General features: G+C 47.5%; 1 long non-coding RNA gene across 1 annotated transcript in view; it reads right to left on the bottom strand.

Annotated features, from left to right (window-relative positions):
• Positions 1-20,276, bottom strand: part of LOC139052582 (uncharacterized) — a 42,251-nt gene extending 21,975 nt beyond the window's left edge. The window contains exon 1 of the long non-coding RNA XR_011509964.1: positions 19,911-20,276. This is a non-coding gene — a long non-coding RNA (uncharacterized lncRNA). The remainder of the gene's footprint in view (positions 1-19,910) is intronic.
• Positions 20,277-25,123: the final 4,847 nt, after the last annotated feature.

The raw sequence follows: 25,123 nt of genomic DNA on the forward strand, positions 1-25,123 counted from the left end.
ATTACTATTCTCTGTACTTTGGTAACATTTTGTTCCTGGAAACCTTCCAGCAGTTCCTCGTCGCTTAATCCAATAAAATCTTCTTCAGATATTACTCCCCTACTTGTATTGAGTGTTCTGTGGGCTGAAACAGTCACTGTCGTCTCGCCAATACTGGTAAGTTCAGACAGCTTATCTGCTTGGTCTTTACTATTCAATTCTAGGAGGAGGTCCCCGCTAGACATTTTGGAGGCTTTGTATGTCTGTCCGATTTTATCTTTCAGGCATTTGGCGACCAGGAATGGAGAAAGATTTCTAATAGGCGTGTTACTTTCACTGTGGACTACGTAGTATTTGGGGAAAGATGGAGCGTTGCTTCGAAAGGACAACTGGAATGGTACTTCGGTGCGGCATCATTTGAGACACCGATCATGGACAACAGAGATCTGAGCTGCCATAGGAAAGTGTGTGTGTTCGGCAACAGCGCCGACCACCCACCACGGAGCCCAACGAGGGGACGCGGCAGGGCTTGTGTCCAAGCCTGCACGACGCCAGCCGTACGCCGTCACTATAACCAAATATGGTGTACCCAAGGTAGGATATCCACACAAGGTTAACCCTTACCGCCGTGGAAAAAGGAAGTAAATGGAAGAGAGAAGAAGACAGGAAAGGTAAAAAAGTGAGAGATAAAGACGAAGGTTTGAGGAGAGAGAGACAGGAAGAGGCGACTACTGATTTCCCCCGGGTGGGTCAGTCCGGGGGTGCCGTCTACGTGAAGCAGAGGCCAAAGAGGTGTGTTGCCTCCACCGGGGGGCCTAAAGATCCGATCACCCAGCATCGGCTCAACCTCCAGGATCCCCCTTTCCCCGGACACGGCTAAGCCGCGCACGACTACACGCGGGAGGGTCCAACCCTCGTGTGCTCGGGTCCGTGGTGTCGCAACACACCAAACGCCTGCTGACGCCGACGCCCCTGCGGGGGGCGACGGAATTGCGGCGGTACAGGGCCCTAGCGCGGTCGCAGAGGGGGACCTTGACGGCGTGTGATGGCGGCGTAGGTCATCGCGTCTGGCTGGGGCTGCGGCAATTGAGATTGCACCTTAGGAGCTCCAAGCGATCTCTGAACCTCATCTTTCACAATATCAGCGATCTAGGCCACTTGAAGCTGCGATGAAGGCAAGCCCTTGCGGAGTTCTTCGCACACAATGGCCCGGATGGTCTCTTGGAGATCACTTGAGATCAGGGCTTGGATGACACACTGAGGCATGAGCACTTGGCGGTTATATTGCCTAGTGCGCATTTCTAAAGTTTTCTCAATCGCCGTTGCCTGTGTCAAGAACTCGGCTACGGTCCTCGGCGGGTTTAGGATGAGTCTGGCGAAACGTTCTCGCTTTAAGCCTCGCATCAAGAAACACACTTTTTTCTCTTAGGACATTTCCAAGTCAGCGTGCCGGAAAAAACGGTCATCTCTTCCGCGACGATGGCGATGGTCTCACTGGGTAGTTGGCATCCGGTTTCCAGCAGGACTTGGGCCCTTTCTTTACGGACAACGCTCGTGAACGTATTCAGGAAGTTACTACTGAACAGGTCCCATGTTGTAAGGGTGAATTCCCGGTTTTCGAACCAAGTCCTCTCGGCATCTTCGAAGAAGTACACATGTCGTAGCTTAACCTCAAAGGTATGGTTGTTGAAGGTCGAGATCCGTTCGAAGGTTTCGAGCCAAGCTTCGCGATCCTCCGACGTACCTCTACGGAAAGTAAGGGGCTCTCTGAGCCCTTGAAATACGATGGGTGACACTGGGGCTGCCATTGTGTTTGCCTTGGCCACAATCTCCTTGGTCTTCTCAGGCAGAAGTCCGAGCTCCGGGGCAGCTGTTCAAAACGGCGGCTTGCTTGATGGTCCGGGACTACGATGGTTCTCTTTGCGGTGCGGGCTTGGATCAGGGCTCGTCGAGGGCGTCCGGTAAATGAATGAAAACCACCTCCACGAATGTCACGTGTAGTGATGCATGAAGAACACAGTAGCAATACTGTGAAAGACAAAACTAACATTTATCGGGCGAACCTGTGCCCACAAAAACAGGCTATACTTATAGAACGGCGATGACGGCGAACACAGTCGGCGATCGTCAAAATCTGATCAGCGCGTCAAGCGCGTCGGCCTTTATAGATCAGTCATCAGAGTAACCGCTCGGACCCGCGTGCCTTCCACAAAGTTCTAAACCCTTCGCGGTGCGCATACATGTAATCAGATTACGCAAAGCTCGGCGTCAACAGGTAGCGGATCGATAGCGAGACAGATCGCTAACATTCTAGAACCTTCTGATATATGTAGACGCGTCCTGCGCTGAGCGATAACATTTCGTAGATGTTGAAAGCACTCACCCGTAAAAGGTAAACGAGTTCACATGTGAATAGTGCGAAATATCTCAGCGTATATACACACTAACACCTTGCTGGTTCCATCGGCTTCTTGAGACCACAGGAGTAGATATCCAGAAAGGCGGAAAGTAGAAGGTATGCTGGCCTGACATGTCAGAATTACAGTGAATCGGGGTTTCTAGACGCGCTGTCGAAGTCACTCACGCGACCCCGCAGGCCTCGGGCATTCCACTGTATCATTTCAGTGCGACGTATATACATCGATAAAGAGAAGGGAGTGTGATGTAGCGCGATAACGAATTACTTCAGCGCTGCCAAGAGTGACACAAGTGCGTTCAAAACTGAACGACACGCCTTGTCGATGGCTTATGGAGTCCTGGAAGCAACATGCGCAAGAATTGTACATGCTGTTTCGGAAGAAAGCTCACCTGCTGGCCTTCAAACTTGTCTACATTGTCATGCCAAACGACATGTAATCTTAGACGCGTTTTTCGATAGCCTTGGATGAAAGTGCAGGTCATTCAACATCACACGATATAGATAACATACCGTTATCTTTCTGAGCAACCGCCTTAACATAGGACGCTACTGCAGGTGCCATCTTAATATTCAGCGGTTCTATCTGCTGACGCAACTGAGCTACGACTTGCTCCGACAGTGGCTGAGCCAGGCTAGGCGTGTGTGAGTCGCTGCGTCGGACTCGGGAACGACGTTTGCCGCGACGAATAGCCGCCACTTCTCGGTGACCTGAGCTGTTTTCGACCATCTTCTTCAAGATGAGCCAGTTGTTCTTCATCACACAAGTCTTTAGCCGTCGCCTCATGGGCACCTGAGCAGTTTCCGCACTTGGCAGCTTTCGTTGCGCAAGTGTCACGCTGGTTGGAGCCGCAGCATCGACAGCAGGATACTTCGTTTCTTGAAATAAACACAATTTAAACTAATTTCCTCTGAAATGAACATCAAATAAAATGCCCTAGTCTTCCTAAACATCATCAAGCACCGCAGCCCTCACACATCTGATGCCTCGATTCTGAAGCCTGTTTCTTCCAGGGTGTCACCGTGTACAGTAAAACGTTCCCCTAGATGTATCCTATCAGTAGGTGTTATCCTCAAGCACTTAAACGAAACGTCATCGCACAACTCCTGGAAAGTTTGGTTGCAGGCGGCCATTGCCTGTAACGCACCAATGGTTATGCTGATTCTTTTGGCTTCGCATATACTACTCTGTGTTGTTGTCGCCACCTAGGAACTGTGCCAGAGCGTGAACAAGCCGTCCTTCTAACCTGATTGTGTTTATCCGCCTTTTCGAATGCCATATGAGCATTTTCATTCAGATATTGTTCAATGGACGTCGCCCTGTCTGTCTGTTCATTGTCGAAACGTGCGTGTCTATTATTTATTTATTTCAGGAGCACTGCCGACCTCTCATATGGGGCCTTCGGCAGGAGTGGGCTATAACACAAAAACAGATTTGGAAAGAAAGGGAAAAAAATCTAGAAGCGGAGCAGAAAGCTGCCAAAGCAAGTCCAATGCAGGTACTATGGAGAACATGATTCATGCACAGGTACAAGAAACCAACACTAAAAACTCGAACACTAGAAATTATACATTTCAAGGGCAGAATGATGGCAACAGACATCTGTTGCCAAACATCTCTGCAGCGAGTGAACATACCATAATCGGAGGAAGATATATTTGTAAAACATTACGCATTGCGAGCAGCGAAAGATACGCATGACCTCAAGCAATTATTTTTCACACAATGAAAAAGTATTAGAAAATGTAAATTGAAGCATAGTGCGCGTGCGTTGAACGAGGCCAGATAGGGGAAAGGGGGGCATATACGATGAGGTAAGGTCATGTGGATTGTTGGCCGCAACTTTGCCATGAACGACTCAACAGTAGATCAATTTACTGTATCAGCAGAAACAAGATTCCATTAGGTAACGGTGCGCGGAAAAAAAAACAATTTTTAAAAGATCGTGTCTTGCATGAATACTCTCTCATTTTCTTTGGGCGGTCGGATGGCGTGGATCGCCGATTAACGGATTCTATGTACGTGTGCTTGTCTATGCGCAGCTTGTCATGATAAAGAAAAACATGAATTTCAAACGATCATGTCTTCTTCTATGCAATGTTATTCAGGTTAGCGTTACTTAGAAGTGTGGTGGGGGATGTAAAGGAACTGTAGCGACTGTAAACAAATCTAATTGGTTTCGTTTGAATATTTCAAGCTTTTTAATGTTTTCTTGGCTATGGGAATCCCAAGCCACGGAAGTGTACTATCGGTGTTGTTACCAAATACGCGCAACGGTAGCCTACCAATAAAACCTTCCCGGCAACATGGGCCTCTTATGCCTCCGGGCTTAAACTTGGTGTTTATGTTGAATATTGTGGTTCTCGACTACTTGTCCCGAACTTAGCTCATCGCAATCTCTAAACTACTATCACAGGTACTACTCACTCGTGCCAGACACCATAAAAATACACAGCGGCCTTGCCGAAGTCTGTCGCAGGTTACTCCAAATGCTGTCAATTTACATTTCCGCTGATTAGCTAGATAAGGATGGGGTTCTTGTATGTGCGTGAAGCGACTGCTCGTCCACCGGTTGCGATTTTTCGTTCCGGCAACGTTTCGACAGGAACTTCGCTTCCCCTGAATCGTGCGAGTGGTAATCACACAGTTTTCCTTCTGTACACAATACACTGCTACACGCGGGAAAGCAGGTGAGATGGGTAATGGCGACAGCGCTGTCTCATGGACTTCTAATTTTATCCGAATGTCATCGTACTGCAAAAACTTGTAACCCTTGCCTGAGTGTCAAATCCTCCAGCTGGAAGTACTCAATTCAGCAAAAATCATAGTCGATCAAGTCGTCGCATTCCGGTTTTGAACAGCCTGACCCGCTGGTTGCGGTCGCGACGGTGGCTGATGTTGGCGTCTGGTCAGGCAGAAACAGAAGCCTTGGAATCACGCAGGCAATGGGAGGAGCCGCTGTATGAATTGTTTTTTTAAGGTACAGTTTTCTGTTGTATGGTATAGAAAACATCTCGTGACTAAACTGAAGCCAGAAAGGAACCAAAGCATGTACATCCGTGTTTATGAGATAATTAGTGATTACAAAACTTAACTGAGTGATTAGTGATTACGATGATGTGGCTAGGTTGGATAAGGGTGCGTATAGGTAGATTAGGCCATATACGGGAGCTTAAGGTGGATTAGAACTAATTAAGATGCACTAGGGCGGTATAATTAGATTAGGCTGAATCAGGGTTCATTAGGGTGTATGAAGTAAGAATAAGATTGTTTATGGTAAACTAATGTGAATAACATTAGGCTTCACAAGGCTTTCGCCTTCCCAACTCTTAGACGATAGCTAAGGACACCTGAGAATGTGTTTTTGTTTTCTTGAAACTTTTCATGACGAGACGGTCATCCAGGACGTCGTTCTCGTTACCGATTTAGGAGCTGTTGGACAGTGATGTGCACCAGAAGGTAACTCAATTATTACAAAATATAAAGGTACAGAATATGGAGAGGCCCGGTGTGTCGAGCCCAGTGTAGCGAGCGTTCCAACTACGCAGTAGCTCACGCGCCTCTGACTTTCGAATCACTTGAATCCAGTGTGTCAGTCTCTGCATGTACCGCCGCTGATGACGCATAACTGTGATGTTATTGGGGCCGGATCACTTCAGAAAAAGGGAGAAGCAGCACGCGAAAGCACAAACACACATCAGCCTTGTATTGACGTACACAACACAGATAACGGCACATACACGTGACAGTTTCCCAAAATGCCTCATAGACGACATGCACTATATCTATGGATCGGTGGATTATGATTGGCCTACAGTTCCGGCGGAAGCGTGTGTCGCCGTGTCTGAGACCTCGTGGAACCGATGCTGGCCAGCGGGGTCGGACAGCAGTGTCAGCCGGCGGGTCGGACAGCCGTGTAGGACGGCCGGGTCGGACGGCTGGGTCGGATGGCAGGGTCGGACGGCCGGGTCGGATGGCAGGGTCGGACCGCCGGGTCGGACCGCCGGGTCGGACCGCCGGGTCGGACCGCCGGGTCGGACCGCCGGGTCGGACCGCCGGGTCGGACCGCCGGGTCGGACCGCCGGGTCGGACCGCCGGGTCGGACCGCCGGGTCGGACCGCCGGGTCGGACCGCCGGGTCGGACCGCCGGGTCGGACCGCCGGGTCGGACCGCCGGGTCGGACCGCCGGGTCGGACCGCCGGGTCGGACCGCCGGGTCGGACCGCCGGGTCGGACCGCCGGGTCGGACCGCCGGGTCGGACCGCCGGGTCGGACCGCCGGGTCGGACCGCCGGGTCGGACCGCCGGGTCGGACCGCCGGGTCGGACCGCCGGGTCGGACCGCCGGGTCGGACCGCCGGGTCGGACCGCCGGGTCGGACCGCCGGGTCGGACCGCCTCGCGGGGCTCAGGTAGCCGGCCGCAGTCACCGGGTCGCGTCCACATCTGGCGGGGTAGCCCTGTGGCCGCTCACGCGAACGCTCGACCGCCCCGGTTCAGGACCGCCAGCCCTGCTGGGCCAGTTGCCCAGCGGAAGAGCGGGGCGAGGTAACCTCCCAGCGGGCGACAGCGTTTACTCGGGTGTGGCGTATTGGCGCGGGCGGCGATAGCTCCTACGGGCCAGACGCCCAGCGAGGAAGCTGTTTTTCGTCGACCGCCGAACCTCGCGCACTGCTCACGCCACGGGTCACGGGCCACACACCCTGGCGCCACGCTTTTTAGGCGCCACTGCCGACGCTCCCAAAGTGGTGTCGATGATGATGATGGCTCTCTTGCGGGTATTTGCAAAGAGTCGCTGTCCTCTTCGCCCCCACACGGCGCACTGCCTTCCTATGTTTATGCTTTCCACTTCCGCGTACCATATATTATGACAATACCCCCCTTTTCTAGAAAGTTGTTTACTACTATTCTAATATGTGGACGCGGGATGAAAAAAGAAAGAAAAAGGAAAATTGTCATGTATGTCTGTCCGATTGTTCATATGAGCACACAACACATTGTTCACAGGCCATTGCGCCCAGTTAAAGTACTAACGCACAAGTCTGTACGTTTTCAAAAAAACACTAAGCGCTTGAGTGGTCGCATTGCCTAATCACATTTTGATATACGAACAGGTGATTACGCGCGACTCGACTCAAGTAGTCAGCTCCGACATTGTCACAACCTTTTATGCAGTTAACAGTAAAAGAATGCTCCTGCAAAAGGAGACTCCAACGCAACACTCTGTTGACGTGCTTGTGGTGTTCATCGGTGGGCTTGTTTCCACTGGCCTGGTCCCCGGCGCTTTCTCGACTTCGAAGGGCCTTGTGTCGGCGCTTCAAAAACTTCAGGACCGAACGACCTTGTCGTATTCTTACACGCACACACAAACACACACTGATGAGTAAGTGGAGGGGCCTGTACTTTGCCTTTAGCGGTTGTCTTTTGGCAATTGTCGCACGAATTCACAAAGTGTTTTACGTCTCTGTGTAAATCTTGCAAATAAAATTCTTGTAGGACACGATCGGTTGTTGTTCTGATACCTTTATGTCTTGCCATGACGTTGTTTTCATGTGCCACTTCTAATATGTCATGTCGAAATATTTTTGGTATGACCACCTGCTTAAATGTTCTGCCAGTGGCCCGGTGGTACAGGCGATACAACAATCCTTTTTCTTCCACGAATTCGCAGCTGTGGCCCTTTCCCGACTTAAAGGGAAGCTGATGAGTCTGTCGAATGCAATAAGACGCTCATAAACGGATGCGGGAACCTTATAAACCATGTAGGTAAAATTTGACGTTTTTTTTTTTTTTCAATTAGGAGCGACCTAATCGTCGGTTGAAATTGCGCTGTAGCTCTGTCCCCCGTTGAGTGAGCGAGCGGAGCGGAGACCAGAAACCGCGGTGTTGTGACGTCAACTCTAGTGTTTCGTCCCTTCGCAGCGTCCGCGACCGTGCCTGACCGCGCTTGTTTCTGCGTGCGTGCCATCGTAATCTGCTTCGATCGACCCTGCATTCCTCTGTTGGTGCGTCTGCGTGTATGTAGAGTGGTAGTCAACGTGCGTGGTAGTCAACGTGAGTGGTAATCAATGTGAGTGGTAGTCAACGTGAGTGGTAGTCAACAGATGAATGTCACTACACGTACTGCATGAACCGGGAAGATTTTCACGCTTTTAAACTGTCTTCGTAGATTGCCGACAGCTTTGGACAGCGCACAAATGCCGAGGATCGCATCCCCGCTTATGTTCCACGAGGAGGCATGCAGGAACACAACACTACAGTTGTTTGACCGGAATCGAGCTCACTAGATCGGCGAAAGATCGGTGAGATCACTAGATCGCTTTGCGAAAAACATGCTCACCAAAGAGCATTTCCAACACGAGGAGATCCCAAGACTTTGCTTTCGTTCGCGTCGAAAGCACTGCTCGCACCAGCATCGTTTGCTTCTTCGAGAGGCCGGCTCTTCGCAATCGGCTCGTACATGTAGGGAGTAACGCCGAACTCCTCAGAAAAACACAGTTTCTCTAAATTTTCCATTACCGTCTCGGAAAAACTGCACCAAACTACCTGGTACCGCGCTTCATGTGTAGCGGCAGCGGTCAATTACTAGAGTTGACGTCACGAGGCGCACCGAGCAATAACAGGCGGAAACGAGACGCGCGAGCTGGGCGTGTCCGCTGCTGCACTTTTCGTCGACATAAAATATATTTGCGCTTTCTTTCGCTCAATTTCGATACAATATTCAAATTCAGAGGGTTGAAAATATTATGTGCTGCTGCACTTTTCGTCGACATAAAATATATTTGCGCTTTCTTTCGCTCAATTTCGATACAATATTCAAATTCAGAGGGTTGAAAATATTATGTACAGATGTTCACTCATTTTTTCTCTAAAACCTTTCAGCATCCCTTTAAACGACTTGCTTGCTTTAGCAAAAAATATGTTTGAGCGTCGGGTCTTTCAGCTGTTCTTAATGAGTTGTCTTTTTGTCACGTCACTTAAGACGATTGTCGGAACGCAGAAGGGTCGCATCTGGCCTTGTTCTTCAGTTTTGGCTTCAACCACGCTCGATACATGGCGAGGCTTCCTAGGCGCGTTATTACGCTTCATCCCTATCGACGACGACTCCTCGTTTGGAGCATCGGGGGGTTTCCAGTCAGAGTCTGGATCACATAATCCTCTGACGCCTGGAAGGTTTCCCAGAATTACGTCGTAGAGGGGCTCGTCCATACATGCCATGGTTAATTCGCCTGTAAAGTACGGCGTGTTCATTTGTACGACAGCTTCAGGTAGGTTGCTTGTTGAGCCGTCCAGAAAAACAACGTTGCTCGTTCTTCCGGTCATATACACGTCTGGAACGAGTTCTTGTCTGACAATTGCGGTATTGCAACCGGTGTCTCGTAATACACGAACACTTCTTCCTAGCAGCCGACTTTCAACCACTGGCATCCCGTCGATGAGGAAAGGTACAGCAGTCCCAGGGTTCTTGTTATCGCTGTCACTTGATCGGCGAGTCTTCTTTCATGGACGCTTTGATTCTTTCACTGGACGACTCCGGACTGGTTGAGATTTGGCGAGTGCACACGCTGAACTTGGTTTGTTGTCCCCGTACCCAGTTCGGCAATTTTCAGCTGTATGTCCCGTTCTGTCGCACAACTCACACTTCAGCATACGCTTAGGTGGGGCACGGCAGTCAGGAGCCAAATGTCCAAACCGGTGACAGAGGGTGCACATAAGTTGCGGTTTCCTGGGAGCTTCAATGTTTTTCCCACCAGAATCCTTTGCGTTATCGGGACCCTTTCCTAGGTTTGTCCAGTTCTGCGCTTCAAGAAAGCGATCCGTCAAGCTAGCAAGTTCGTCAAGGGATTTGCACTCTCGCTCCTTCACGAAAACGACTAGCTTTGGCTCACAACAGCGCAGAAACTGTTCAGAGATCATGTGATCTCGTAGACCTTCGTATGTTTTAGGCGCGTTAGCCATTTCAATCCAATGGTCAAAAGAGCCTGAAACTCTTGCTGCTAACTGACTTCCACTTTCACCCTCTACTGCTCGTGCTTTCCGAAACTTCTCTTGGTAGCCTTGAGCCGTGAATTGGAATCTCTGTAGTAAAGCTTTCTTTACCTTCGGGTAATCCAATGAATCGGCAGCAGTCATGCGACCGATCACAGTTAAAGCTTCCCCAGTCAGACACATGCTCACAGCAAGAGCCCATATTTCTTTTGGCCAGTCCTGCCCTGTTGCTACGCGCTCAAATCGCTGTAAATACGCGTGCAAGTCATCGCGGTTCTCGTCAAACAAAGGAAATAACTTCTGTGGATTGAGGGATGACGAAGAGGTGCTGGGCGCAGTGAAAATTTCAGAAGCCGCTGGCGGCACATTCCGAGCTCCTTCCTGAAGCTGCAGCTTTAGCTGGAGGATCTCGCACTGCCTCTCGTCAGCTTCCTTGATTGCTTCTCGCTCCGCAGCTCTCTCATCTCTTTGTTTTGCCTGTTCGGCTTCAATCCATCTGCGAAGTTCTGCGCCTGACAATCCTATTTGGAGTCCTATAGCCGTGATTTTCTCTAAATCTATGGTGCCGTCAATCAATGTGTGTCTGCGCTCAAGTGAAACTGCCCCCTTTCACTGTATTTGCGAGTGAATCCTGGCAGGCTCACCAGTTTGTGATGTTATTGGGGCCAGATCACTCCAGAAAAAGGGAGAAGCGGCACGCGAAAGCACAAACATCAGACTTGTATTGACGTACACAACCCAGATAACGGCACATACACGTGACAGTTTCCCAAAATGCCTCATAGACGACATGCACTATATCTATGGAGCGGTGGATTATGATTGGCCTACAGTTCCGGCGGAAGCGTGTGTCGCCGTGTCTGAGACCTCGTGGAACCGATGCTGGCCAGTGGGGTCGGACAGCAGCGTCGGCCGGCGGGTCGGACAGCTGTGTAGGACGGCCGGGTCGGACAGCTGTGTAGGACGGCTGTGTAGGACGGCCGGGTCGGACAGCTGGGTCGGACGATCGGGTCGGACGGCAGGGTCGGACGGCTGGGTCGGACTGCCGGGTTGGACGGCCGGGTTGGACGGCCGAGTTGGACGGCCGAGTTGGACGGCCGAGTTGGACGGCCGAGTTGGACGGCCGAGTTGGACGGCCGAGTTGGACGGCCGAGTTGGACGGCCGAGTTGGACGGCCGAGTTGGACGGCCGAGTTGGACGGCCGAGTTGGACGGCCGAGTTGGACGGCCGGGTCGGACTGCCTCGCGGGGCTCAGGTAGCCGGCCGCAGTCACCGGGTCGCGTCCACAGCTGGCGGGGTAGCCCTGTGGCCGCTCACCCGAACGCTCGACCGCCCCGGTTCAAGACCGCCAGCCCTCCTGGGCCAGTTGCCCAGCGAAAGAGCAGGGCGAGGTAACCTCTCAGCGGGCGACAGCGTTGACTCGGGTGTGACGTATTGGCGCGGGCAGCGATAGCTCCTACGGGCCAGACGCCCAGCGAGGAAGCTGTTTTTCGTCGACCACCGAACCTCGCGCTCTGCTCACGCCACGAGCCCAGGCCACACACCCTCGCGCCACCCTCGCGCCACTGCCGACGCTCCCAAATTGGTGTCGATGATGATGACTCTCTTGCGGATATTTGCAAAGAGTCGCTGTCCTCTTCGCCCCCGCACGTGCGCACTGCCTTCCTATGTTTATGCTTTCCACTCCCGCGTACCATATATTATGACAATGACATCAGCAAAACATCTTCGTGGCCGGATGGCATTGCTTTTGTTGGGCCAGAGAGGGCACCTGTTAGCACAAACGCAGCCTAACATGTGAATCCCGAGCCCCAGCACTACGTCTCCTTCTTTCAGTGACAAAACCACGCCGTAATGCTCACAACTATCCCGTGAACGGTGAAGTATTGTGATTAGGGTTATCGCTGGTTGCTTCATGCATGGAACCTCAGTGAACAAGCGAGATGGCATGTCCCGCGATGCCCAATGAGACAACATGCTTGCGCTGTGCTTGACGAAGCATCTTCTTTTGCGGCGAACACTGCTTGTGCCGCGCCGCACTGTACATAGTATGAGAGTGACGTGTCAGCCTGTCTTAGCATGGCAACTCTACGTTTGAGGTCCGTCATTCACACACTCTGCCCTGGGGTGAGTGCGGGCAGAGAGCACATACCGCGGTGATGATTGCAGTTCATTTACTAGCGGCGCTCGATTAATTGCTCGTTGTTTTGAGTCTGTTGACTGTCCACGCGAGTCGACTTCAACATGTGTGCAGAAACCCGAGCGGTTGTGCGAACAACTGTAGCTCTGCTTGTTCGAAAACTTTCTCTTGTGGGGCTGCACGGTACGCCATGAGACCCTTGTAGGCTTATGTTGGTTTCGCTGTCTTCTGTCTGGTTATTTTCGCCGCCACCACGGTGAATTTTCACCGCCACCACTTCTGTCCTTCAACATATCTGTTTCAGTACCGACCCTCCCACAAATTTTAAGAACTTGGATGTTTTTGAGGGGTGTCACTGGGACCCGTTGTCAGTTACAACAGAATCTGAAATGTTGTGGCGGGAGCAGGTTGATTTACTGGTACTCTTACCAGCACGAGCATCAACATGAGCACGAGTAGGACCACACATACGCTTGACGCTACGTGCGAGTAGGCACACATACCTCAATGTAGCTAGGTGTACCACGTGTAGAGAGCCGGGGCTGCCAATTCTAGTCCATGCTGCAAGCTAGCGTAGCACTGCTATGCACTTTGAGTAAGTGCACTTTACGGGATCAGAGATTTATTCGCGCTTTGATAATGGATAATCTGATAAAAGCAACGGTGAGAAGGTATTTTTAGAAGAGACGAGAGAAAGAGAAGTTTAAGAGAAGCAGACTAGTATTTGTTTTGAAAATTACAAAACAGACCATATAAATCGCGAGAGGTGTAACAGGTGGAGACAGCCGGGTGTACCAATTCTAGTGCACGCTGCAAGCCAGACCAGGACTGCAACCGACTTCATTATTCAATCCTCTGTACGGAATTCCGATATTTATTCCACCTTTGGTAAGAGAGATTCGGATAAATATGACGGCGAGATAGTCTTTTAGAATAGAGGAGAGAAAAAGAAGTATAAATGAAGCAGGCTAGTATTCGTTTTCAAAATTGCAAAACAGAGCATATAAGCTGTACCAAGTTTACCAGGTGTAGAGAGCTGGGCTGTCAATTCTCTTGCATGCTGCTTGCCATAGCAATATCGCAACTAACTTCCCTTTAAATGAATCGACTTTTCGGTATTCAGAGATGCGTTCGCTCTTCGATAAGGGAGAATCCGATAAAAGTAGCGACGACAAAAAAATTTAGTATATAGGACACAAAGAGAAGCATAAAATAGCCGAATAGTATGTGTTTTCAAAATTGCAAAACAGAATATATAAGCGTTTAGAGGTGTAAGAAGTATTGGAAGCCGGGGCTACCAATTCTAGTGCATGCTGCAAGCCTGAGCAGCGCTGCAATTCAGTTCTGGTTTAATTAATCCACTTTAAGACATTCCGAGTTGTAATAGCTCTTTGGTATGGGAGAATCCAATAAAAGTAATGGCGAGAAAATGTTTTCAATATACAAGAGAGAAAAATTAGTATAAAACATGGAGACCAGTATCCGTTTTCAAAATTTCAAAACAGAGCATATAAGCTCCAGGAGGTGTACAAGTTTAAGACAGCTAGGGCTCCCAAATCTTGTCCATGCTGCAAGCCAGAGCAGCACTGCAACTGGCTTGTCTTTTTAAAAGAAATCCAGTTTACGGCATTCCGAGATTTAGTTGCTTTTTGACATGGCAGAATCCAATAAAATTACAGCGAGATGTTTTAGTGTAGACGAAAGAAAAAGAATAAAAGAGGCAGACTAGTATTTGTTTTAAAAATTGCGAAACAGGCAGTATAATCCGCGAGAAGTGTACTAAGTTTTGAAAGCCAGGGCTACAAATTTTAGAGCATGCTCGAAGCCAGAGCAGCACTGCAATTCTATTTTATTTTTTTATACCACTTTGCGGGATTCCGAGTTTTCATCGCTCTTTGATGAGGGAGAATCCAATAAAGGTAACGGCAAGAAAATATTTTTTAGAATAGAGCAGAGAAAAGGAAGCTTAAATTATGTACAGTAGTACTCGTTTTCAGAAATGCAGAACAGAGTGTATAACCCACGGAACACAAGACGTTTTGAAGTCACCTTGGGCCAGCCAAAAATAACTAAAACGTGTACAATTTATCACCGCTAGATAATGTGTTTTTGTGTATGTCTGCAAGACGTTGTGCGAAAAACAGCTAGGAGACACCTTAAGATGAATTCCGTTTATATTCTTGCTCAGACATCTTTATCCTGTCATCAGCAGATGGCTTGACAACGCTTTGCGTAAACGTTTAGAAGATGGCTGTGCTAACCCGACTTTGGATATATCTAAAAAGACGTTTCAGCGATTTTTTCGGCTTGCATGACTGTTGCGTATAAAAAGCGACTATTCCCAGTATAAATATGTGCACTTCTTTGCACACTGTCACAGCGTCTACACGTACGTCATAGAAAAAAAAATTATGGGAAGAGCGTGATATGAATTGCGGTAAACCTTAATGACAACGTGAATGTGCATGCGCAATATCAGTGAAAACTAGTAAATACTAAATTTGGTTTATAATAGTGTCACGTTTTAGTGACGGTAAATGACACAGTAGCAGTACTGTGAAAGACAAAACTAGCTTTTATTGGGCGAACCTGTGCCCACAAAACAGGCTACACTTAAAGCGCAACGATAGCGGCGAATACAGTCGGCGATCGTCGAAAATCTGATCTGCGGGTCAAGCTCGTCGGCTTTTATACAACAGTCGTCGAATGTTCCAGACTAATTATTGGGACCCGCGTGCCTTCCATAAAATTCTACATCATTCGCGTCAGGCGAATAAATCAGATAGCACAAGGTTCGGCGATAACAGACTGCGGATAGAAGCATCGATAACTTTCCAGAAACTTCGGATACATGCAAGCGCGTCCCGGGCTGTGCGATAAGATTTGTTAGGCGGCGAAACCTGGTCGCCCTATAAATATAAGTACACGTGTCAATAGTTACAGAGATGTGCGTAAATGCACGTGAAACACGTACGCACAAATGGCGCGAATAGCGCTCTGAACAAAGTTCGATGCATTGCTATTGCAACGTATCAATGATTTTTTAAAGAGATACCTATACGTGACAATACGTATCCGGACAGGCCGTCATTGGAATATGAACCTGGCAACATGTAAAGCTTGAACGTTATCTAGTGAGGCGAGTCTAGCAGTGCTATTGGAGGAATCAGCGGGCAGTAAATGGGATATAACAGGGCTCCGTGAAGTTAGGAGGCCAAAAGAAGCATATACAGTGTTAAAAAGCGGGCACGTCCTATGCTACCGGGGCTTAGCGGAGATACGAGAACTAGGAGATTCCTGATTAATAAGAATATAGCTGGTAACATACAGGAATTCTATAGCATTAACGAGAGTGTGGCAGGTGTTGTTGTGAAACTTAATAAGAGGTACAAAATGAAGGTCGTACAGGTCTACGACCCTACATCCAGTTAGGATGACCAGGCAGTCGAAAGCGTCTATAAAGACGTGGAATCGGCGATTGGTAAAGTCAAAAGAAAATACAATGTACTGATAGGCGACTTTAATGCAAGGGTAGGCAAGAACCAGGCTCGAGAAGAGTCAGTGGGTGAATATGGCATAGGCTCTAGGAATATCAGGGGAGAGATATTAGTAGAGTTTGCAGAACAAAATAGTTTGCGGATAATGGATACCTTCTTCCGCAAGCGGCATAGCCAAAAGTGGACGTGGAGGAGCCCGAATTTATTTATTTATTTATTTATTAGTATTACCCTCAGGACTAGAGGCATTACAGAGGGGAGTGGAACATACGGAAAAAGACACTACACAGGTTTTTCTTCTGCTAATAGAATGTTAGCTAAAACGATGAGATAAGTGTGTGAAGCAACAAAAATTCAAGCAATTGACCGATAACAAATATATTTACATAGTTGGTTAGTTACATTGCAATACACTTGTGTTTAAAACATTATGAAACTGGGATTATTGAACAGGGACGTGACTGCTCCAGGAAGGTGGTTCCAGTTCTGTGAGGTGCGGGGCACAAATGATTGATAACATGTTTGCGTTAAGCACGACATTATTACCACCTTTTGTGCATGGTCGAAACGAGGGGAAATGTATGATGGAGGAAGAATAAGGTCATTGTGTAGGGCGGGACTGTAGTATATCTTGTGGAAGAGACTTAGGCGGGAAAACTTGCGGCGGCAGGCGAGTGACGCAAGCTGTAGGGACTCTTTCATTAAAGTGATACTGGCAGTACGACTGTAGTTTCCTAGAACGAAGCGGACAGAGTTATTTTGGACAAGCTCGAGGGCAGAGGTTAATATAGCAGTGCTGGGGTTCCAGATTCGGACTAAACATTTGTAAAGGAGGAGTTTTAAAGAAACATGAGCAGTTGAAAAATTGCGCCGGAGGTAACCTAACGACCGGTTTGCATTGCTAATTCTTTTGCTAATGCGAGAGGAACAGGAGAGGGCCGAGCACTGAGCTTTGGGGCACGCCAGAATGAACTGGCTTCAACGGGGAATTATAAGTGTTAGCAGACACGAATAGCGAGCGTCCGGTTAGAAAATATTCAATCCAGGAGAGAAGTTTCCTATCAATGTTCAATTTGCTTAATTTAAAGAGAAGTAAACTGCGGCAAACTACTTGAAAGGGTTTTGCGAAATCTAGGAAGACACAGTCAGCTATAGAACGATGATCAAGAATTGTATGTAGCTTGTGTGTATAGGAAGCTAACTGTGTTTCGCAGGAGAGATTGGCGGAAACCATGTTGAGCCTTCGAAAAGAACGAGTTGGCATCAAGGAAATTAACAATGTTTGTGTAAAGAACATGTTCTAGGATTTTACACGGCATACTAGTTAGTGAAATCGGGCGATAGTTTTGGGGTGAATTTTTACTTCCAGATTTATGAACTGGAACCACCTTGCCGACTTTCCAGTCGGATGGCAGTGTGGATTCATCAAGTGATTGTTGAAATATTTTGGATAGCATAATACTAGAACATATTTTGGTACTTCTTAAGAATTTCGCATTCATAAGGTCAATTCCTGGGCTTGAGGACACTTTCAATGATTCGATAATTTTTTCGATGTAAAGGGGTTGTATAATTACTGGATCTATTGTAAGAGAATCAAAACAATGCACGTTGGGAAGTGTTGTAGACGAGGCTATAACAAAATTACGGCAAAATACATCATTCAATACCACAGAGCAGTTGGCAACTGGAATCGCATTACCAGAAGAGTCAAGTAACATGATTTCGCTATTACGGTCGGGGTGAATCGTTCGCCAAAACATTTTTGGGTCACTACTGAGCACAGCTGGCAGAGTATTTTGTAGGAAATTATTACGAGAACATTTCAGTGCGGAGACATAAGCATTATACGCTTTCACATATGCATCCCACCGCTGCTCGGAGGGACAATGCTTGGCAGAGCGATAGAGCCGCTTTTTTTGTTACGAAGTCGTTTTAAATTCGAGTTATACCAAAGTGCTGTTGTATGCTAAGAAATAGTGCGCATAGGTACGTGCTTGTCGATTAGTTCATGTACTTTTCTTGTAAACATATTCCACTTAGTTTCGGTAGTACGGCTTTCAAAATCGTCTAAGAAAACGTTGAGAAATGTAGACAGTTCGTTATTGATAGCTTCAAAGTTGGCTTTACTGTAATTACGAAGGGACTTTCTCACTCTCCGGTTTATCGGCTGACAATATTTTACTTCAAAACAGAGCGTTAAATGATCGCTAATACCTGGCAGATACGATAAATCAGAGACCATATCAGGACAGTTCGTTAGTATAAGGTCAAGCGTATTTGCCGTATTGTGCGATAGCCTAGTAGGTTGGCAGACAAGCTGATAAAGAGAAAATACCGAGCAAAGATTAATAAAGTCAAAGCTTTCTGATGAAAACGGTTTCAAAGCCGGGTGCTCAGAAGACCAGGAAATGTTGGGAAAGTTGAAGTCTCCCAGGAGAAAAATGAAAGCGTTAGGATGACGTGCAATAATAGTATCAATGGCATCATGTAAATGGGCAGCAAAATTTCAGCAATTATTGGGTGGACGATAGCAAACCCCAAACACAAAGCTTTTATGGCAGATGTAGGCGTGCGCCCATACAATTTCTAGGTTAGTTCGAACAGGAATATAGGAAGGCGGAATATCTCGCGAAATAGCCAACATAACACCGCCTCCTACACGTGATTCAGGGTCACAGCGATAAATGCTGAAGCTAGGTGCGTTATGAAATATTTCGTTGTCAGCAATGTTTGGGTGAAGCCAGGTTTCAGTGAGCGCAATGATAGATGAATTACACGTGTCAACAACTGATTGAAGTGACTCACGCTTATTAAGTACGCTTCTGACATTTGGCAGAAGTACAGACACACTCGGTGCTGGCAACAAACCACCACGTCCCCTTGCGCTTACCTACGATGATGTTTCGCCAGTCAAGTTTGGCGCTGAAGGTCGCGATACACTGTTAGTTGAATCACCAGAAACGGGCGGGTTTAGTTCTTTAATGCTGCCACCGGCTGCGTCGTACACGTAGCGTTTATTGCGGACAATGAGCTTGTTGTGCCGCAGCTGGAAGTTCGGTGACCCGGGTAAACCTTTGGCGAATTCAACCAGCTTTCTTCTAGCATGGCGAGTGGCGGCGGAAAAGTCTTCGGCAACTGACATTCTATCCTCTTTGAATGTTGACCGTAATTCCAGCACTTTTTGTGTAGTTTTAAAAGAAGTAAACCTTATAATAACAGGCCGACATCCTGATGCTGTGAAAGTGCCTAAACGGTGTGCGCGTTCCATCTCGGATTCCGAGATGCTACTGCCCACCATGGTGGACAACACGGCAAGCGCTTTCTGCTCAGTTTGTTGCCATGTTTCACGTGCGTCAGGAATACCATGCATGATCAAGTTTTCGCGTCTGGATCGATCTTCTAGATCGTCTATGCGATTCTGGATTGAAGTTTGCTGTGACGTCAGGCACCTGGCAGTATCCTGCATGGCAGCTATGTGTTGACTCATGGAGCTAGAGTCGTTGCTTTTACGTTCAAGGGTTTCAATGCGGTTAAGCACGCCAATGAGCCTAGATTCTAATGTTTCTTGGTTAGACTTGATTGTTTTAATATCGGCTATTACAGTCGCTAGTCCCAATGAAAAGTCTTTTGATAGTTCCTTGATGCAGTCATTTGTCTTTTTCAGCATCTGCATCATGACAGCTATCTGCGCGTGCTCCGAATCGCTTTCAGTTTGAGTAGATCGAGTGCGGGCTGGACCAGGGTTAGTCTCAATGTCACCACAGCAGAGCAACAACAAAGAAGAATCAAAGCAATTGCACAAGGTTTCACAAAGCACCCGTGGGCATGGGAGCACTACCAAGCAGCGGTCGTCCGACCTTCTAGCGAAGATAAAAAAGCGGTTACACACCTGTGGAGCGTAGAAAACGAAGGGATTAGCCATGCTTCCGCGACGGCTGCTCCCATGCCCACTGAAAGCACACGGTGGCGGCCAGGCATATAAATACAAGGCGGGACTTGATTCCAGCGTCGATCTTGTCAACTTGATACCGGGGAAATTGGTGATCCGAGGCATGAATTCGTTGGGTGCGGGCGCACCTTCCAGGCGGTAGTGCTGCGCAGGGCTTTCGGTGAGCCACACTGTCACGGGCGGGATGGCGGACGGCATAGCGACCACGTAGTATACCACCAGGGTAACAAGGGCCTGCGGAGCGTAGAAAACTAAGGGATTAGCCATGCTTCCGCGACAGCTGCTCCCATTCCCGCTGAAAGCACATGGTGGCGGCCAGGCATATAAATACAAGGCGGGATTGATTCCAGCATCGATCTTGTCAACTTAATACCACGGAAATTGGTGATCCGAGGCATGAATTCGTTGAGTGCGCGCGCACCTTCTAGGCGGTAGTGCTGCGCAGGGCTTTCGGTGAGCGACACTGTCAAGGGCGGGATGGCGGACGGCATAGCGACCACGTAGTATACCACCCGGGTAACAAGGGCCTGCGGAGCGTAGAAAACGAAGAGATCAGCCATGCTTCCGCGACGGCTGCTCCCATGCCCACTAGACTAGACTAGAGATTAGACTAGACTAGACTAGACACTAGACTAGAGATGAAATAGACTTTATACTCTGCTCTAACCCTGGCATCATACAAAATGTCGACATGCTCGGCAAGGTGCGCTGCAGTGACCACAGGATGGTAAGAACCAGAATTAGCCTAGACCTGAGGAAGAAGCGGAAGAAACTGGTACGTAAGAAGCCGATCAATGAGTTAGCGGTAAGAGGGAAAATAGAGGAATTCCAGATCAAGCTACCCAACAGCTATACGGCTTTAACTCAGGAAGAGGGCCTTAGTGTTGAAGCAATGAACGACAATCTTGTAGGCATCGTGTGCAAGGGAAGTTGGTGGTCACTCTGTTAGGCAGGATACCAGTAAACTATCGCAGGAGACGAACGATCTGATCAAGAAACACCAATGTATGAAAGCCTCTAATCCTACAGCTAAAATATAAGTGGCAGAACTTTTGAAGTTAATCAACAAGCGTAAGACAGCTGCCATAAGGACGTATAATATGGATAGAATTGAACATGCTCGCAGGAACGGAGGAAGCCTAAAAGCAGTGAAGAAGAAACAAGGAATTGGCAATAATCAGATGTATGCGTTAGGAGACAAAGCTGGCAATATCATTACCTATATGGATGAGATATTTCATGTGACTGAGGAGTTCTATAGAGATTTATACAGTGGCAGTGGCACCCACGACGATAATGGAATAGAACATAGTCTAGAGGAATTCGAAATCCCACAGGTAACGCCGGAAGAAGTAAAAAAAGCCCTGGGAGATATGCAAAGGGGGAAGGCAGCTGGGGAGGATCTGGTAACAGCAGATTAGTTGAAGGATGGTGGACAGACTGTTCTAGAGAAACTGGCCACCCTGTATACGCAATGCCTCATGACCTCGAGCATACCGGAATCTTGAAAGAACGCTAACATAATCCTAATCCATATGAAAGGGGACGCCAAAGACTTGAAAAATTATAGACCGATCAGCTTACTGTCAGTTGCCTACAAACTATTCACTAAGGTAATCGCGAATAGAATCAGGAACACCTTAGACTTCTGTCAAGCAAATAACCAGGCAGGATTCCGTAAGGGCTACTCAACAATAGACCATATTCACACTATCAATCAGGTGATAGAGAAATGTGCGGAATATAACCAACCCTTAAATATAGCTTTCGTTGATTACGAAAAAGCGTTTGATTTTGTCGAAACCTCAGCAGTCATGGAGGCATTACGGAACCAGGGTGTAGACGAGCCGTATATGAAAATACTGAAATATATGTATAGCGGCTCCACAGCCAGCGTAGTCCTCAATAAAGAAAGCAACAAAATCCCTGTAAATAAAGGCGTCAGCCCGGGAGATACGATCTCTCCAATGCTATTCACAGGGTGTTTAGAGGAGTTATTCAAAGACCTGGATTGGGAAAAATTGGGGATAAAAGGTAATGGAGAATACCTTAGTAACTTGCGATTCGCTGATGATATTGCCTTGCTTAGTAACTCAGGGGACCAATTGCAATGCATGCTCACTGACCTGGAGAGGCAAAGCAGAAGAGTGGGTCTAAAAAGTAATCTGCAGAAAATTAAAGTAATGTTTAAGAGTCTCGGAAGAGAACAGCAATTTACAGTAGGTAGCAAGGCACTGGAAGTGGTAAGGGAATACATCTACTTAGGGGAGGTAGTGACGGTGGATCCGGATCATGACACGGAAATAATCAGAAGAATAAGAATGGGCTGGGGTGCGTTTGGCAGGCTTTCTCAGATCATGAACAGCAGGTTGCCATTATCCCTCAAGAAAAAAGTGTATAATAGCTGTGTTTTACCAGTACTCACCTACGGGACAGAAAGCTGGAGGCTTACGAAAAGGGTTCTACTCAAATTGAGGATGGCGCAACGAGCTATGGAAAGAAGAATGATAGGTGTAACGTTAAGGGATAAGAAAAGAGCAGATTGGGTGAGGGAACAAACGCGAGTTAATGACATCTTAGTTGCAATCAAGAAAAAGAAATGGGCATGGGCAGGACATGTAAAGTGCAGGGAAGATAACCGATGGTCATTAAGGGTTACGGACTAGATTCCAAGGGAAGAGAAGCGTAGCAGGGGGCGGCAGAAGGTTAGGTGGGCGGATGAGGTTAAGAAGTTTGCAGGGACGACATGACCACAATCAGTACATGAACGGGGTTGTTGGAGAAGTATGGGAGAGGCCTTTGCCCTGCATTGGGCGTAACCAGGCTGATGATGATGATACGTGACTGACTTTATTGTTTGTACTTTTTTGATAACGTGAAATAATTCTATATCGACGCTATACCACGATTTTCAACACAGCTGTTGCTGCACGAAGCGCTAGAATATACACGAGCCCACGTATATATCGCAGCAATTTGTTACTGTCGCCCGAAGTGGTGACCGCTGGAGCGTGACGCCGAAATGTGTAGGCTCGCCGTCTCGCCGAAATGTGTGGGCTTTGCCTTTGCTTACCGCTTCCTCAGTGGCCATAGTCAAGACGGAGGTTGGTCGTAGCGGAAAAGTCGATCATCCGAACGCGTAGTGTAATCACCCTGCAGGCCGCAAAACAATTAACAAAATACAATAACTATTTATTGGTTTACGTAGAAAAAGCATGTACATAAATGTGGTGCTACTACTGGGATATTGACCACCATGTATTTGTTCGCGTAGGTAAATAACATACGAGCGTATAAATCAGTCCGCTTGTGCTTAAAGCAAGAAAGTCACATTTGTGTGGAAAACGGCAGTCGTGCTTGATCGCGACTCACGACATCAAAAACTACAAGTGATCGCGTAAAATGTGGAGAGAAAATAATGAATAAATTCAGAAAGGATCTCTTAAATACCTTCAAAACACATCACATTAAATGCATCCTAACAGCCAGAAAAATATGAATATATTTACCCAAGTTGTACAGGGTTCAGAATAAGTAACAGATAAATATTAGGTAACAAAATAACAGAAGAACAGTAACAGAAGTAACAGAAAAGTAATAGAATTGGTAACAAAATATGGGTCAATGTAGCAACATGGCAATAGTACGACCGAACGCAAAAGACTAGATCTGCTAATGAAAATGGGCGGAAGTAATTGGCGCATAAAATAACATGTTGAATGAAAATGACAGCACAAGAGCAGGTATGAGTTTTTTTTACTTTGGAGAAGATTGGTAAATTGCTAATTAAGCACCGCGACTGGCAAGCAGAAACTAAACTTTCTGAAGCCCGCGATTCAGTGCCAGGTTGTAATTAAACATGAAAATCCGACAATATAAAGGTGCTACAGCGTCGCATATGAATATTAGCAATATATTTGTGCCATTTGTAAAACGTAAGGCAGGTATCTGGAGATTTCATTCAATTGTGCTGCAACTTGCATGCCTGCGCTGGTGTGTCTCAGCCTCTGCCTTTTCTCGTCTTCTGTGCAAAAAGTTGCATACAGGCGTAGAACGATGCATAGTGCTATGCTAAACGTTAGCAACCTTCAAATATATATATATATATATATATATATATATATATATATATATATATATATATATATATATATATATATATATATATATGTGTGTGTGTGTGTGTGTGTGTGTGTGTGTGTGTGTGTGTGCGTGCGTGCGTGTGTGTGTGTTTCTGTGTGTGTGTGCGTGCGTGCGTGCGTGTGTGTGTGTGTGCGTGTGTGTGTGTGTGTGTGTGTGTGTGTGCTCTCCCTATAGGAGAGTACCACTTCACTGGCCATCCCATGTAGCGCTAACCAAATAAAAGGTGAACAAAAAACGAAGCAGCATTTAACAACATCGGGGAAACGCGTTGCTGGCCTAGCAGGATTTCTTTAACCTGCGAAAGCCACACGGGCTCAAGGAAGGGTCAAACAATGGCGGCAACCTGTGGATGCGTATGTGTGCACCTCTGCAAAATTCAAAGATAAAAGCCCGTCCTTAAGGTGTATCGCAATTTCTATCTGGCGACGGCTAAAGCGAACAGCATATTTTATTCTGGCGTCATACTACAAGTTTTTTATTGCTATAAGATATCACCATAAGAAAATCCGTCAGGTAAACATTCCTTTAAAGGCCAACACGATTCCGTATCATGATTTATGTGGATGAGTGACTGTGGTAATGATGGAAATAAATACGAAATGTTACTGGCATTGTTATTCACAATCGCAAGGCATAAGTACACTATCATGCGGATTCTGAGAATCTGTGTCTTACACGGGTGCTCTGGACAGTATAGAAAAGTCGCTAATTGCCAAAGTCATTCACACATGTGTACTAATTGAGCTTCTCGAAAATTGCTTGTATGCGGGATATTTTTGTCAGTAGAGGTTGGGCGGCTCAAAAACAGCAAACGGAGCCCCACACGTGGGAAAAAGTCACGCACAGACTCCCCTGGGAGTTGTTTAGGTTCGCGTAAGCATTGTGCAACTTATGCTATGTTCAGACTACGTTCGTAAGGCGCCGATTTTTCGTAACATGCGTAAGCGGAAGCGCAACAAGCGTATGCGTCTTGTTCAGACTGCGAACGTAAAGGTACCAACGTGCGCAAT

The sequence above is a fragment of the Dermacentor albipictus genome, unplaced genomic scaffold (assembly GCF_038994185.2).
Source record: "Dermacentor albipictus isolate Rhodes 1998 colony unplaced genomic scaffold, USDA_Dalb.pri_finalv2 scaffold_27, whole genome shotgun sequence".
Lineage (NCBI taxonomy): Eukaryota > Metazoa > Arthropoda > Arachnida > Ixodida > Ixodidae > Dermacentor > Dermacentor albipictus.